Consider the following 15,710-nt stretch of genomic DNA (forward strand, 5'->3'; position numbering starts at 1 on the left):
GGGCACCTCTGATCGGCGCCCACGTTTTCCCCATTGTTTTAGCGCTGCTTCCGTTCGGAGGGTCGGCGTGCGTTCCAGTGTGGAACGCATGTTGAGGATCACTATCGGACATGTGTGCTTTTAATTTTACAGGTGGTGTCCTGGTTCATCCATGTCATACCTGCCCAGTCTCACCTGTGCACGCTCCTCCCTGTTTTCTCTATGCCTTATATGGCTGCTTATTGCAAGTCAGATTCCTGATATCGCACACACACACTGACACTGCTCGAGATATGGGAATGCAGCATAACCAGTACCTCTACATTCCATGTTGTATTTGATAGGAGCCGGTCATAATGTGCAAAATGCACACAATGGAGCGCATGCTGGGCTGTATATACACATGAATGCTACTCAACTGGGAATAAATACACAGAATTAAGCCATAGACAGAACTAGGTACAGTCACAGAACACTGGCCACTTGCACGATCCCTGCCGTCACCAATACTGATATGCAGATGTAGCAGAGCCAACTTTGTCAGTTGACTGTAGGTGCATGCTTTGGTTAATTTTTTCATGTTTTTATGTTTTTCTGCTTCTCCCTGGATCGCCCAGGCTCGTATCTACCTCTGTCTTCCTGGATCGCCCAGGCTCGTATCTACCTCTGTTCCTGGATCGCCCAGGCTCATATCTACCTCTGTTCCTGGATCGCCCAGGCTCGTATCTACCTCTGTTCCTGGATCGCCCAGGCTTGTATCTACCTCTGTTCCTGGATCGCCCAGGCTCGTATCTACCTCTGTTCCTGGATCGCCCAGGCTCGTATCTACCTCTGTTCCTGGATCGCCCAGGCTTGTATCTACCTCTGTGTACCTGGAACGCCCAGGCCGTCCTCTCTTCAGTTGTTTGTCCTTCTGACACGATCAGTTCTGTCCTCCTGTGAACGGGTACGTTCAGTTTCCTTTTATTGTGTATCCTTCCCCTGGTGCGCCCAGGCTCTGTCTATCACGCTGTCAGTCTCATCCTGGTACGCCCAGCCTCTCTTCTTCTTTGTCTGCCTGGTACGTTCAGGTCTGGTCTCCCTGCATGTCTACTGTCCTGGTTCTCCCAGGGTCTGTCGCTGTCAGCCGGGTTCGTCCAGGCCTTGGCTCTCCATCCATGGCAATCTTCCTCCTGATCCGCACAGGCCCTGTCCACACTTCCACGCTTGGTTCGCCCAAGCCCGTTCCCTTCTGGTTCACCCCTTCCTGGCACTGCCAGGTCTTTCCATCGCTGGACTACGTGGTGCGGTATTTCTGGGTTCCTCCTTGTGTCTCCTCTCCTGATTCTATCAGGCTCCGTCCGTCTTCACTCCTGCTGCTCGGTTCTCGCTTTCCGCACTATGCCCTCTCGGATTCCGTAGGGTTCGCATATGCCCTCTGGGCTAGGCACGCTCAGGTTGCTTTTCACAGGCCGCGTTCACTTGTCACTTTCGTTCGGTTCACCTTAACCCCTTAAGGACCTAGGACGTACCGGTACGCCCTATTTCCCGAGTCCTTAAGGACCTAGGACGTACCGGTACGCCCTATTTCCCGAGTCCTTAAGGACCGAGGACGTACCGGTACGTCCTGACTTAAAATCTGTATTCCGGCGCCCCAGGGGTTAATTGGAACGGGATTTCGGCTGAAATCATTCAGCCGGCATCCCGTAACAATGCAGGGGGGGGTCATTTGACCCCCCCGTATCGGCGATCGCAGCAAACCGCAGGTCAATTCAGACCTGCGGTTTGCTGCGCTTTTTGCAGTTTCTGATCGCCGCGGTCCCTGACCGCGGGGATCAGAAACTTTAGAGTGGCTAAAATCATTATTTTTCACCCCCCCCTGCACCCCTGCACGATTTTATGCCGGAGGGTGGTGCGGGGGGGGTGTCGCAGGCGGTGGGGGCGTTGCGGGAGGCGGGCGGTGCGGCAGGCGGGATCGCGATCCCCCGCCCGCCTCCCCATGAACGATCGTTGGCTTCGAGTGGGTATACCAGGGTGCCAGCACATTGCTGGCACCCTGGTATAAACGGCTGACATCTGTGCAGATGTCAGCCGTTTAACCCTTTCCATACCGCAGTCCGTACGGACCGCTGTATGGAAAAAGTTAACTGTCATCGGTCAGGGAGCTCCCTCCCTCTCCATCGGGGGGCTGCTGTGGCTTTGCAGCCCCCCGATGGAGAGGGAGAGAGCCCCCAGAGAGCCCCCCTCAGCCCCGTGCTTACCCTTCCCCGTCTGCGAAGTTCTGAGCAGACGGGGAGGGTTCCCATGGCAACAGGACGCCTGCTCAGGCGTCCTGCTGTCCATGGTGCTGAACAGATCTATGCTAAAAGCACAGATCTGTTCAGTGTAAGTAAAATACAGTACAGAACAATATATATTGTTCTGTACTGTATTATACAGACACCAGACCCACTGGATCTTCAAGAACCAAGTGGGTCTGGGTCACAAAAATGTAAAAAAAAGTGAAAAAAGTTTAAGATAAAAAAAAAAAACATTTATCACTGAATAAAAATTAAAAAAATAAAATAAACTACACATATTAGGTATCGCCGCGTCCGTAACGACCTGATCTATAAAATGGTCATGTTACTTTCCCCGCACGGTGAACGCCATAAAAATAAAAAAATAAAAACTATGAGAAAATTGAAATTTTGCCCACCTTACTTCCCAAAAAAAGTAATAAAAGTGATCAAAAAAGTCGCATGTACGCCAAAATAGTACCAATCAAACCGTCATCTCATCCCGCAAAAAATGAGACCCTACTCAAGATAATCGCCCAAAAGCTGAAAAAACTATGGCTCTTAGACTATGGAGACACTAAAACATGATTTTTTTTTTTTTCAAAAATGAACTCATTCTGTAAAACTTACATAAATAAAAAAAAAGTATACATATTAGGTATCGCCGCGTCCGTATCGACCGGCTCTATAAAAATATCACATGACCTAACCCCTCAGATGACCACCGTAAAAAAATAAAAATAAAAACAGTGTAAAAAAAGCCATTTTTTGCCATCTTACGTCACAAAAAGTGTAATAGCAAGCGATCAAAAAAATCATATGCACCCCAAAATAGTGCCAATCAAACCGTCATCTCATCCCGCAAAAAATGAGACCCTACTCAAGATAATCGCCAAAAACTGAAAAACTATGGCTCTTAGAATATGGAGACACTAAAACATTTTTTTTGGTTTTAAAAATGAAGTTATTGTATAAAACTTACATAAATAAAAAAAAATGTATACATATTAGGTATCGCCGCGTCCGCGACAACCTGCTCTATAAAAATACCACATAATCTAAACCTGTCAGATGAATGTTGTAAATAACAAAAAAAAAAAACCGTGCCAAAAAAGCTATTTCTTGTTCCCTTGCTGCACAAAAAGTGTAATATAGAGCAACCAAAAATCATATGTACCCTAAACTAGTACCAACAAAACTGCCACCCTATCCCGTAGTTTCTAAAATGGGGTCACTTTTTTGGAGTTTCTACTCTAGGGGTGCATCAGGGGGGCTTCAAATGGGACATGGTGTCAAAAAAAAACAGTCCAGCAAAACCTTGCCTTCCAAAAAGCCGTATGGAATTCCTTTCCTTCTGCGCCCTGCCGTGTGCCCATACAGCGGTTTACGACCACATATGGGGTGTTTCTGTAAACTACAGAATTAGGGCATAATATTGAGTTTTGTTTGGCTGTTAACCCTTGCTTTGTAACTGGAAAAAAAATATTAAAATGGAAAATCTGCCAAAAATGTGAAATTTTGAAATTGTGTCTCTATTTTCCATTAAATCTTGTGCAACACCTAAAGGGTTAACAAAGTTTGTAAAATCAGTTTTGAATAGCTTGAGGGGTGTTAGTTTCTTAGATGGGGTCACTTTTATGGAGTTTCTACTCTAGGGGTGCATCAGGGGGGCTTCAAATGGGACATGGTGTCAAAAAACCAGTCCAGCAAAATCTGGCTTCCAAAACCAAACCGCGCACCTTTCACTCTACGCCCTACTGTGTGCCCGTACAGTAGTTTACGGCCACATATGGGGTGTTTCTGTAAACGGCAGAGTCAGGGCAATAAAGATACAATCTTGTTTGGCTGTTAACCCTTGCTTTGTTAGTGGAAAAAATGGGTTAAAATTGAAAATTAGGCAAAAAAATGAAATTCTCAAATTTCATCCCCATTTGCCAATAACTCTTGTGCAACACCTAAAGGGTTAACGACGTATGTAAAATCAGTTTTGAATACCTTGAGGGGTGTAGTTTCTTAGATGGGGTCACTTTTAGGGAGTTTCTCCTCAATGGGGTGCATCAGGGGGCTTCAAATGGGACATGGTGTCAAAAAACCAGTCCATAAAAATCAGCCTTCCAAAAACCATATGGTGCACCTTTCACTCTACGCCCCGCTGTGTGGCCGTACAGTAGTTTACGGCCACATATGGGGTGTTTTCTGTAAACGGCAGAGTCAGGGCAATAAAGATACAATCTTGTTTGGCTGTTAACCCTTGCTTTGTTAGTGGAAAAAATGGGTTAAAATTGAAAATTAGGCAAAAAAAATGAAATTCTCAAATTTCATCCCCATTTGCCAATAACTCTTGTGCAACACCTAAAGGGTTAACGACGTATGTAAAATCAGTTTTGAATACCTTGAGGGGTGTAGTTTCTTAGATGGGGTCACTTTTAGGGAGTTTCTCCTCTTGGGGTGCATCAGGGGGCTTCAAATGGGACATGGTGTCAAAAAACCAGTCCATAAAAATCAGCCTTCCAAAAACCATATGGTGCACCTTTCACTCTACGCCCCGCTGTGTGGCCGTACAGTAGTTTACGGCCACATATTGGGTGTTTCTGTAAACGGCAGAGTCAGGGCAATAAAGATACAGTCTTGTTTTGGCTGTTAACCCTTGGTTTGTTAGTGGAAAAAATGGGTTAAAATGAAAAATTTGACAAAAATATGAAATTCTCAAATTTCCTCCCCATTTGCCAATAACTCTTGTGCAACACCTAAAGGGTTAACAATGTATGCAAAATCAGTTTTGAATACCTTGAGGGGTGTAGTTTCTTAGATGGGGTCATTTTTGGGTGGTTTCTATTATGTAAGCCTCGCAAAGTGACTTCAGACCTGAACTGGTCGCTAAAAATTGAGTTTTTGTAAATTTCTGAAAAATTTCAAGATTTGCTTCTAAACTTCTAAGCCTTATAACATCCCCAAAAAATAAAATATCATTCCCAAAACAATTCAAGCATGAAGTAGACATATGGGGAATGTAAAGTCATCACAATTTTTGGGGGTATTACTATGTATTACAGAGGTAGAGAAACTGAAAATTTGAAATTTGCTAATTTTTCAAAATTTACGGTAAAAATTGTATTTTTTTATGCAAAAAAATTAACTTTTTTGACCCAATTTTAGCAGTGTCATGAAGTACAATATGTGACGAAAAAACAATCTCAGAACGGCCTGGGTAAGTCAAAGCGTTTTAAAGTTATGAGCACTTAAAGTGACACTGGTCAGATTTGCAAAAAATGGCCTGGTCCTTAAGGTGAAAATGAGCCTGGTCCTTAAGGTGAAAATGAGCCCGGTCCTTAAGGGGTTAAGGTCTCCACCTTGGGTCACCTTGGCTCCACAGGTCATTGGTCATTGATCTATTCGCGTTACACCCTCCGGTGGTTCTGTTCAGGTCCAGTCACTCTTGTCGCCTGTTTTCAAGGTTTTGCCCATCTCCGGGCCGGTTTCCTCTTCATCCGCCTTACGCTCGTTCGTGCTCTCTGCACTCACTCATTTCCCGGCATGCTCGGGCTTCGCTCCGTTTTCTTCCTACCGGCCGGGTATTGGTTAGTGGTCTGGTTAGTCTGCATGTCCTACTTTTTTCTTCCAGGTTCTAGCCGGTTCCATTCATCCAACACTTTGCTTAGGTCGGGTTAAATAAAAACATCTTCACAGGTCTTCTCCAGCAACTTCAGGTACGTTACTCGGACTTTCCACAAGCCTTTCTCCTCCTGGTGCTGGTCATTCTACCTTCCGGTCATGCATAGTCATCCAGATGTATCTCTTTCTCTGCAGGTTGAGCATGTCGCAAGCCTCGGACGTGGATGACACCATGTCAGTCCCAGAAACTTCTGCTTTAGGACAGTCCGGCACCATGTCCCTGAGAAGTTCAGGGTGACGGTGCTGGAGTCTCGGGCCCCCGCGCTCCCCCAAGCGTCAGACCCTCCGGCAGTGCCCATTGCTTCTCAGGTGTCTTCGCCAGGTATCACCAGTCTCACCCCCCACGTGGCTCCTTCCCATTTCATTCCGGATGGCATCAAAAAAGATATTTTGGCTGGGAAGGAAGTGAACTTGGCATCCATCCTCATCGCCTTACAAGACGTTCCTGAAAACAGGGTCATTAACTGTGGTGATGTCTCTCTCGTGCTGAAGGCCAAGGACGCGAGGCTTAATAGGAAGCTCTCCATCCCTGAATTCGTGCTGACATTCAGTCTTTTTAGGGACATCATTTATTCAGCTCTGCCAAAAAGGAGAGAGGAGTTAGACTCTTATCTCTACCTTGTCACCGATCTGGGTCACAAGTATGGTGGCTCGTCGTTTTACCAACATCGACATGGAGCTTTTCTGCTGCAACTTTGTAGGTCTCAGGGCTCCTTCATGTACAGTGTGTCAGTCCATATTTCACTCCTCAGACTGGTGTCCAAACTCTGTCAACCCCATTCAGGATAGGTCCCTGCCCGGCCCCTCGGGTTCCCAACTGGGCACCCCCGGGGTTGACAAGCTTGGTCGCCCCATAGTGTACCTGGGTAGAAGCCAGGTCTGTAATAACTTTAATGAGAGCGGTTGTGTCTTCAATGGCTGCAGGGCTCTCCACATCTGCTCATTGTGCTTCAGGGCTCACCCTCGTTCCGCCTGTCCCAAGAGATTTGCCAAGCAGTCCTGACTAGCCGACATTAATCTTGATCTGCTAGGTGTCCTTCTGCGGGATCATCACGACAGAGGGCTTGTGCAATTCCTGTTGTCTGGTTTTGCGGAAGGCTTCCACACGGGCCTGATTGCCCTTCCTCAGACGTCTTGGGAGGGTGGTAACTTGCGGTCTGCCTCTGGGGACCCGGCGGCAGTTGACGAGTTGCTCCAGTCAGAGGTTGATAAGGGTTTCCTCATTGGCTGCTTGAAGTTATTTCTTTTTCTTCCTGGCGTATTAACCCTATCGGCCTGGTATCTAAAAAATCATCCAATAAAAAACTATTAATTTATGATCTGTCCGCTCCTCATGCTTCTGCCACACCCAGCCTCAATTCACTCATCCCATCAGAGGAATTCTCGATGCAATATTCCTCTATTGATGAGGCGATTAAGTCCATTGTGATCTCCGCAAGTTGTGGCGATAAAATTAGAGAAAGGCGCTCATAGGGTGAGTATGTTCAATAAAAGATAAAATCTATTATAGGAGGTAGTTTGCTCACCTATTGGGGTTGCACCAATTTGGGCGCAACCACAATGAAGGCAAGAAACAGAGAGTTGCAACGGTTGGTGCAGCCTGGATTCGTCCGGTCGCCTTGGGCAGGAGCCACCCTGCCACTCGGGTAACGGTAGAAGAAACGAGACGCTGAATTTTACGTCCAACGTGTGGACCTTGGGAGGCGCACTGACACAACCGGTCATAGACAGTATTTAGGTTTCAGCTATTTTCATTTTATTCATAGACAACGCGTTTCGGGGTTCTGGGGACCCCTTTATCAAGTCTAAAAGGTGGATTAGTAAAAAAGGACATATATATAGAAAGTCACAATGCAGGTGTACCATCCATATAAGGAAACGATAATATAATGATAAAAATAGTATATGGTGGGATAAAATAAATATATACGTATATATAAATAAATATGAATACATGTAAGGATGAAAATAAAAAATTCAACAATACTAGTGTATAAAAATTAAATACATAGAATAAAATCAGGTTATGAAATACATATGTATATGAGGAAAAAAATAATAAATAAATAAATAGATGAATAAAACAACAGAAGAAGTGCATATATATAAAATTTGTCTAGCGACCATTAGCGCACATATTAAGGGGATAGTAATTTTAGAGACCAGTGGTAAATCATTGTCCACTGCTGAAATAAGAAACTATATTATGCCAGGAATAAACAGATAACCTAGAAGGATCTATACTAGATTAGTATTATATTCTCAAAGGGTGATATGGGCCCCAAGGGAAAAGAATAAATAATAAATATAGTTTCTACTTGCAGATGAAAAACGACACCTATCTGAATATTGTTGGCAACAGAGCAAGAGGCTAAAGGAATATCACTGTGAATGAATGGATGGACATGTATGTATATGTAATTAGTTCAGGTGGGCATGGGGACTGACAAGTAGGGGCTAACGATGTGGTCATATGTTAGGTACACTGTAGTGAAATTTGAGGATATAACTGCTGGAATTCAAATAATGAACTCAAATACCTGGATCGGATCAGCAGAGCGGTTGCTGCTGCTGAATCCGAATGACACGAGGAGGACACTGACCTGTTGTAGCGGCTTGTGTGGGAGGGCCTGAAACACTTCATTGGAGGAGCGTCCCTGGAGGGGCGGAGTCATCAGCGGTGCACGGAGAGACAGGAGAGGGAGAGCTGGACAGCGGCAGGGAGGGGGAACGAAGTTCAGTTGCGTGGATAGGAAATGAGGCTGGGATCAACATGTATGTGACTGTCAGAGGAACGCAATGCCAAAGCGATTCCAGATTAATGTTCAAACCAATAGTTGTAGCTGTGGGTTCAAAGGGAAGTGATGTGGAGAGGGATATATTTTGCATGATGAATTGATAACAGCGGGTGGGAGGGAGGGAAGGATGTGAAGACATAAGCATCCTGCAAAGGAGAAATGGGTTTTAATGTAGGTGTGTAAGGAAGGGGATAATAAGTGGACTGAGGATGGCATTTATCGTAGATGAGCCCACTGAGTATGGGATGAAGGGGGGGGGGGGAAAGGGCCAGAGGGGTATGCCAGATGTATATGAGGAAAGTGGTTTGGGGCTGGGGTGTGGAGGAGGGAGGGGAGGGTAAGTGTAATGGGTGGCACTGGGGATGTTCAGGAAGATGTCATTTGGATCGGGCCATTTAAAAGCATTTGCTCTCTAAGGACTCGTTAAGACCATATGGTTCCAGGGTTTGGAGTTTAATTATACAATACATCTCTCGTTTCTGCAATGTCCTAAATTTATCAGATGCTGTTTCCAAAACGATCTCAATTGGCGTTATTATTAGTTTTGAAGCATCTTTGTTATGGGTAGTGAAAAAATGGCGGGACACACTGTGTAAGAGGTAGCCTCGTGAGATATTCCATCGATGCTTATTCAATCTTTCTCTTAGCGTCTGGATGGTGCGGCCTATATATTGTAGCCCACATTCACATTCTATCAAATATATGACGTAGTTGATGAGCAATTCATGAGGCTTTTGTTCGGGATGTCCTCTCCGTTACGTTGCTCTTGAAGGACTGGACACTGGTTTGAAATATTATCGCAGCATTTGCTAGCTGTGAATGCATTTATAGCTGCCTTTAAATTTCAGGTGGCACGTTAGACCGGCTGAAATTGTATTGATAGTTCTTTTCTTCTTAAGTTTACTTGTGCGAGTATGTTCTTCAGAGTTTTTGCTCTCCTGAAGTGATACGGGGATTTGGTTGTATAAAGTCTTTCAGATCTGGATCATCTTTCAGATGTGCCCAATGTTTTGATAGAATGGTTCTCATAGCTGCATGGTTGGGATTGAAGGTCGTGATGAAAGATGGTCTTTTATTTAGCACTTTTGGATGTTTCGGTCCGTCCGTTTTTTCTTTTTTATATTCAGGCAATTCTTCCTGGCTTGATTTTTTGCCCGCATAAACGCATTTTAGTATAATTCTCTCCGATATTTTTTCTTAAGTGAACCAAGACTTTAGTATATTGCTCTGGGTGAGAATCATCCTCATCCGTACAATTCCTTCTGATGCACTTGAATTGGCTGAACGGGATATTGTCTTGTCACTTCTTATAGTGTGGGGGGCGCTCCTATAGTCTAGGGTAGCTGTTTCCGTCGACCCTTTAAAATATGTCTTTGACTTGATGGTCTTGTCCTCCGAATAAAGGATCAGGTCTAGATATTCTATGGGACGTGTTTGTCATATGGAGGTGAATGAAAGGTTCCATCTGTTTGTATTGAGATAGTTGACAAATGCCTGAGCTTCATCTTGGGGGGGGCCGTTCCAAATCACAATGAGTCACAATATACCGTTTGTAAAAGATGATATTGTTCCTCCAATTGTGACTGGAATAAATGAATTCATCCTCGAAGCAGCCCATGTATAAGTTGGCGAAGCTTGGCGGCGAAGCGCTCCCCATTGCGTTTTGCCGTTTCGCTGTCTAAATATCTTTCCTTCGAAAGTAAAGGGTGTTATGTGTAAGGATGAAGTGAATCGCATCCAATATGAATTTCTTGTGTTTATCGGAGAGACGGTTCGTCCATTCCTAGGAAGTGTTTTGCAGTTTCGATACCCGCTTGTGTGTGGGATATTCGTGTAAAGGGCCTGCGACATCCAATGTAAGCCAGTTATTTTGGGGTTCCCAGATTGATGTGCTTAAGGGAACTGATTAGTTGTGTAGAATCTCTCAAATAGGAGGGGAGTTTAGTAACGTGGTTTTGCAGAAAAAAGACTACAAAATGATAGAGGGTTTACTGGTGAGAGAGTTTACTCCCGAAATGATCGGTCGACCTGGAGGATTCTTGCTGTTTTTGTGCATCTTCGGTAGGTGGTAAAAGAGTGCTGTATTTGGGTGTTCAACTGTTATGTATTCCTTTTCTTTTTTAGTGATGATTTTATTTTCTTCAGCCTGTTTCAGCAGGGTATTCAACTTCTTTTGATCTTCTGTAGCTGGATTATATGAAAGAGCTTCATAATATAGAGGGTCGTTCAGTATCTTCTTTGCTTCTTTTATATAGTCATTTTTATTTTGTAGAACTATTCCACCTTCCTTGTCCGCGCTCCTGATCACAAGAAGGTCATTGTTGTTTAATTCTTTTAGTGCATCTTTTTCCTCTTTCGTTAGATTGTTCTTGACCTTGGTCGTCTTGTTGATGTTTCTTGACTCTTTGGACACCAGGGAATAAAAGGTGTTGATATGGTTTCCTCTGTGGTATGTGGGGTTAAACGTGGATTTGGGCTTCAGATCAGTATAAAGAGTATCCTTTGCTCCTGTGTCAACCAGGGGTTCCTCTTCTTTTGTCTTGGATAGTTTGGATTGGATGGCGAAATGCCTTTGAAGTGTGACGTTCCTAATGAATGTATTCAGATCCACAAAAAGGTCAAAATCATTGTACCTTTCTGCTGGGCAAAAGGATAAGCCCCTCTGAAGAACTGACGTCTTTTGCTCTGTTGCCAACAATATTCAGATAGGTGTCGTTTTTCATCTGCAAGTAGAAACTATATTTATTATTTATTCTTTTCCCTTGGGGCCCATATCACCCTTTGAGAATATAATACTAATCTAGTATAGATCCTTCTAGGTTATCTGTTTATTCCTGGCATAATATAGTTTCTTATTTCAGCAGTGGACAATGATTTACCACTGGTCTCTAAAATTACTATCCCCTTAATATGTGCGCTAATGGTCGCTAGACAAATTTTATATATATGCACTTCTTCTGTTGTTTTATTCATCTATTTATTTATTTATTAATTTTTTCCTCATATACATATGTATTTCATAACCTGATTTTATTCTATGTATTTAATTTTTATACACTAGTATTGTTGAATTTTTTATTTTCATCCTTACATGTATTCATATTTATTTATATATACGTATATATTTATTTTATCCCACCATATACTATTTTTATCATTATATTATCGTTTCCTTATATGGATGGGTACACCTGCATTGTGACTTTCTATATATATGTCCTTTTTTACTAATCCACCTTTTAGACTTGATAAAGGGGTCCCCAGAACCCCGAAACGCGTTGTCTATGAATAAAATGAAAATAGCTGAAACCTAAATACTGTCTATGACCGGTTGTGTCAGTGCGCCTCCCAAGGTCCACACATTGGACGTAAAATTCAGCGTCTCGTTTCTTCTTCCATTGTGATCTCCGGCAGGGGTTCCTGGTTGGCGAAGGCGGATATTGCAGACGCCTTCAAGCTCCTTCCTATTCAACCGCAATTATGGGGATACTATGGTCTCAAGTGGGCTGGTCGCTACTATTTTACGAATAGACTCACATTTGGTTCTAAGAGTAGTCCATGGTTGTTCGACCAATTTGCCAAGGCTTTGCATTGGATCCTCCTTCATCATGGCGGTTTGCCTATGGTCATCCACTACCTCGATGATTTCCTGATCAACGAGGGTCCGCGTGGCGGGTCGGGCAATCTGGCTACTCTGCTCCAAATTTTTTCAAGCCTGCAGGTCCCGGTGGCCCACGCCAATAGGGTGACTTTTCTAGGCATCATCTTGGATTCCATCCGAATGGAGGCTAGTCTTCCGGAGGAGAAACTTGCTAGTTGCCGGGCAGTGATTTCCCACGCTGTGTCCTCGGGCTACCTTTCCAGGGTTGATGTCACAAGTTGGAGGTCCCAGGAGAGACCTCTGCGTCATCAATCAATAAACATACAGCAATACGGTACAGTCACAACAGAGTTTATTGCTCAAACAGAATCCAAGGAGGGAAACACAGGGAAATTGAGAGTTCTATGTACCGCCCGCACAGTGGGAGGAAAACCCCCACTGCGCCACTGTCTAGTAATACTCCAGAGGGGCGTGACTAAGCAACTCCTGGTATTCACTAGGGCTCCAGATGGTAGGGTTAGGCTTTGCCGCAGGGAGTTGCCAGGGTCCACTCTGGAGCGTGAACTAGACAGTGACAACAGGAGCAAACGGACAACAGGTACCAGAAGGTACATAGGCAAACATAACAAACAGGCAACTAAAAATACAAGCAGGAGTTCACGCAAGGGAACAGGAGTGGCAATGAGCAGAGAAGGATTAGCTCCACCAGTGGTATACTGCGTGGCCTTGCCCATAGCACTCTGCAGCAAAGTACGCTGCAGCAAGGGCTTGCTGAACAGAGACATATAAATACACGCAAGGTGACTCAAACATAACTGGCAGAACAGATAACAGAAACACAGGAAAGAGGACGGGAATGAACAAGTAGGAAACCCACAGAGCACAGACAGACACGGATCCCATGGGTAAGCAGCATGGGAGAGTGAGTACAAACAAGGAGCAGGACAAGACAACACACACCAGGAGAGCTGACACAGAACTGAGGAAACCTCATCCTTATATACAGGTTCCATGGGTGCAGCAGAGAGGCCACACCCATGGACCAGACAGAGAGGATTAACTCCAGATAGGATAACAGGGGAGTTAACCCATAAAGAATCACAAACAACACACAGGAACGTAACTGCAGCGAGAGCATAGACAGAAGGAGGTAACGACTGTGACAGTTGAGCTTCAATCCTTGTTGGCGCGGTTCAATTTCGCCTCCAGGATCATGCCACAGGGCAGGGCGTTCACCTCCAGGCTGCTCCAGTTGCTGCCTTCAGCTCCTGACCAGGACAGCATCGTCCATCTGGACAGCCATGCCATGGCGGACTTGGCCATGTGGTCACTGTTCCTATTCTCATGGAACGGCATTTCCCTGTTTGTGCCTTCTTGGGGGCCGTCATACGCCACCGTTTTTTCTGATGCAGCTGCGTCCCGCGGGTTCGCAGCTATTTTTGGGTCGCATTGGATGCCTGGTCAGTGGCCCGTAGAATTCCGGTCGGACCCCGAAGGTCTGACCTCATCTTCCATCCTAGAGCTTTACCCTATTGTGGCGGCTGCCCAAGTTTGGGGACATCAGTGGGCCAATGCGCCTGTGATGTTTGTCACCGATAATCAAGCTTTGGTCGACATTATCTTGAAAGGCAGGGCGAAATCACTCAAGATCATGTCCCTCCTCCGCAGACTAGTTTGGCTCTCCCTTTCGCATAACTTTCATGTTGTTTGTAGTCACATCCCAGGAGTCGAGAATGTAGCTGCGGATGCTCTGTCCCGCTTTAACTACCCCCTTTTTTTCCAAGTGATGCCAGGAGCAGATCCCACGGGGTCCCCTCCCTCAGCCTTCAATTCCCTGGTGATGGATTAGAGTCCCTCCTTTCATACGCGAGGAACCTGGTACAACATTCCCTCTCCTCCAACACCGAAAGGAATTACCAAGCCGGCCTTAAAATTTAGAAGGAATTCTCCAGGTCTCACCCGCAAGGTTCCCTGGACAACATCTACATTTTGGCGTTCATCGCCCATTGTCATCTCCACCTCAGGCTGTCTTATAATACTATTAAGCTGTACTTAGCTGGAATCCATCACTGCTCCATGCTTCACAGTCCGGGCGGAGGTTCTATTTTTTCGGTACAAGCAGTCAAGGCTGCACTTCCAGCCTTGACTGCAGAAGAGCGGGGGATGCCTCTCCTGGCCGAAGACAGCCTGTCTCCGGTGAGATGTTTAGGAGACTTTCTTCTGCATTGGATGGTCATCCTTTTCGGCACTCTCTCAGCTTGGTCATTAAGGCAGCTATGTACCTCGGATTTTACGGTTTCCCTAGGCAAGGCGAGTTCACTAGCACCACCTCCAAGCATCAGGATTTGCAGAGTCAGCAATTGTCCTGGACCCAGGACCATTTTGTCCTCCGGTTACCTTCCACCAAGACCAGCCAGCACGGGCCTCCCACCGAGGTCAAGTTTTTTAGACCCTCCAATGTTTGGTGTCCGGTCAAGGTCCTCCAACAATTGCTAGCACTGCTGCAAGACGCTCCCCCTGAGGGCCCGCTGTTGCTTTTCCAGGAGGGTTTTCTGTCATCTGTTCAGTTCATATCTCATATCAGGACACTGGCATCAGGTCTTGGGTATAACCCACTTGCCATCACTGGGCACTCATTCCGTATTGGGGCTGCTTCTGCAGCTTCTAAAAATGGAAGTCCCGACCCCCGTATAAAAAAATGGGTCGATGGCGATCCTCTTGTTTTAAACGAGGTAGCATTCCAAACCCAATGTCGAGATATCCTAGGGTTTTTGTAATCTCGTGCTCTGAGGGGAATTAAATGATTTATCACTGCTCTGGTCTCCTCGCTTCTTTTTGCCCACTGCTAGGCTTACCCTCGTTCCTGGCTCCGGGCACAACTCAGCCAGCTTAGGGCAGGGGTAGGTGCTTCTCCTCGTCATTTGCCTTTAGCCTCTCCCACAATTATATTTTGGTTTTCTTAGTGATAGTTCTGATAGAGTATAATGTTATTTATTTTGTTAGTTAATAGTTCTTCAGTAGTTTACAGAGTATGTTGCATATATTTTTTTTTCCTATTACACTAATTTCTGTTGTCCCCTCATTGTTGCCACTTTTAACCACTTCACGGCCACATTTTCTCCCTCCTCCTCCATGGGCACCTCCACATTGTCTCCCTTCTCCTCCATGGGCGCCTCCACATTTTCTCCCTCCTCCTCCATTGGCACCTCATTTTTTTTTTTTTGTGGTGGCGGACCGAGGGAACGGGTTTACCTGTAATAATGACACAATGTTAAGAATTTACACAAACAACTCATAAATCATAACAAAGGTAAAGATCAAGAAATTCCTATATGGAGGAATCTGCATTATACCAATAGTGGATTTACCTTATTTTTTTTTTTTTTTTTTTTAAGTGTTATA

This window comes from Bufo bufo, chromosome 4 (genome assembly GCF_905171765.1).
Source record: "Bufo bufo chromosome 4, aBufBuf1.1, whole genome shotgun sequence".
Lineage (NCBI taxonomy): Eukaryota > Metazoa > Chordata > Amphibia > Anura > Bufonidae > Bufo > Bufo bufo.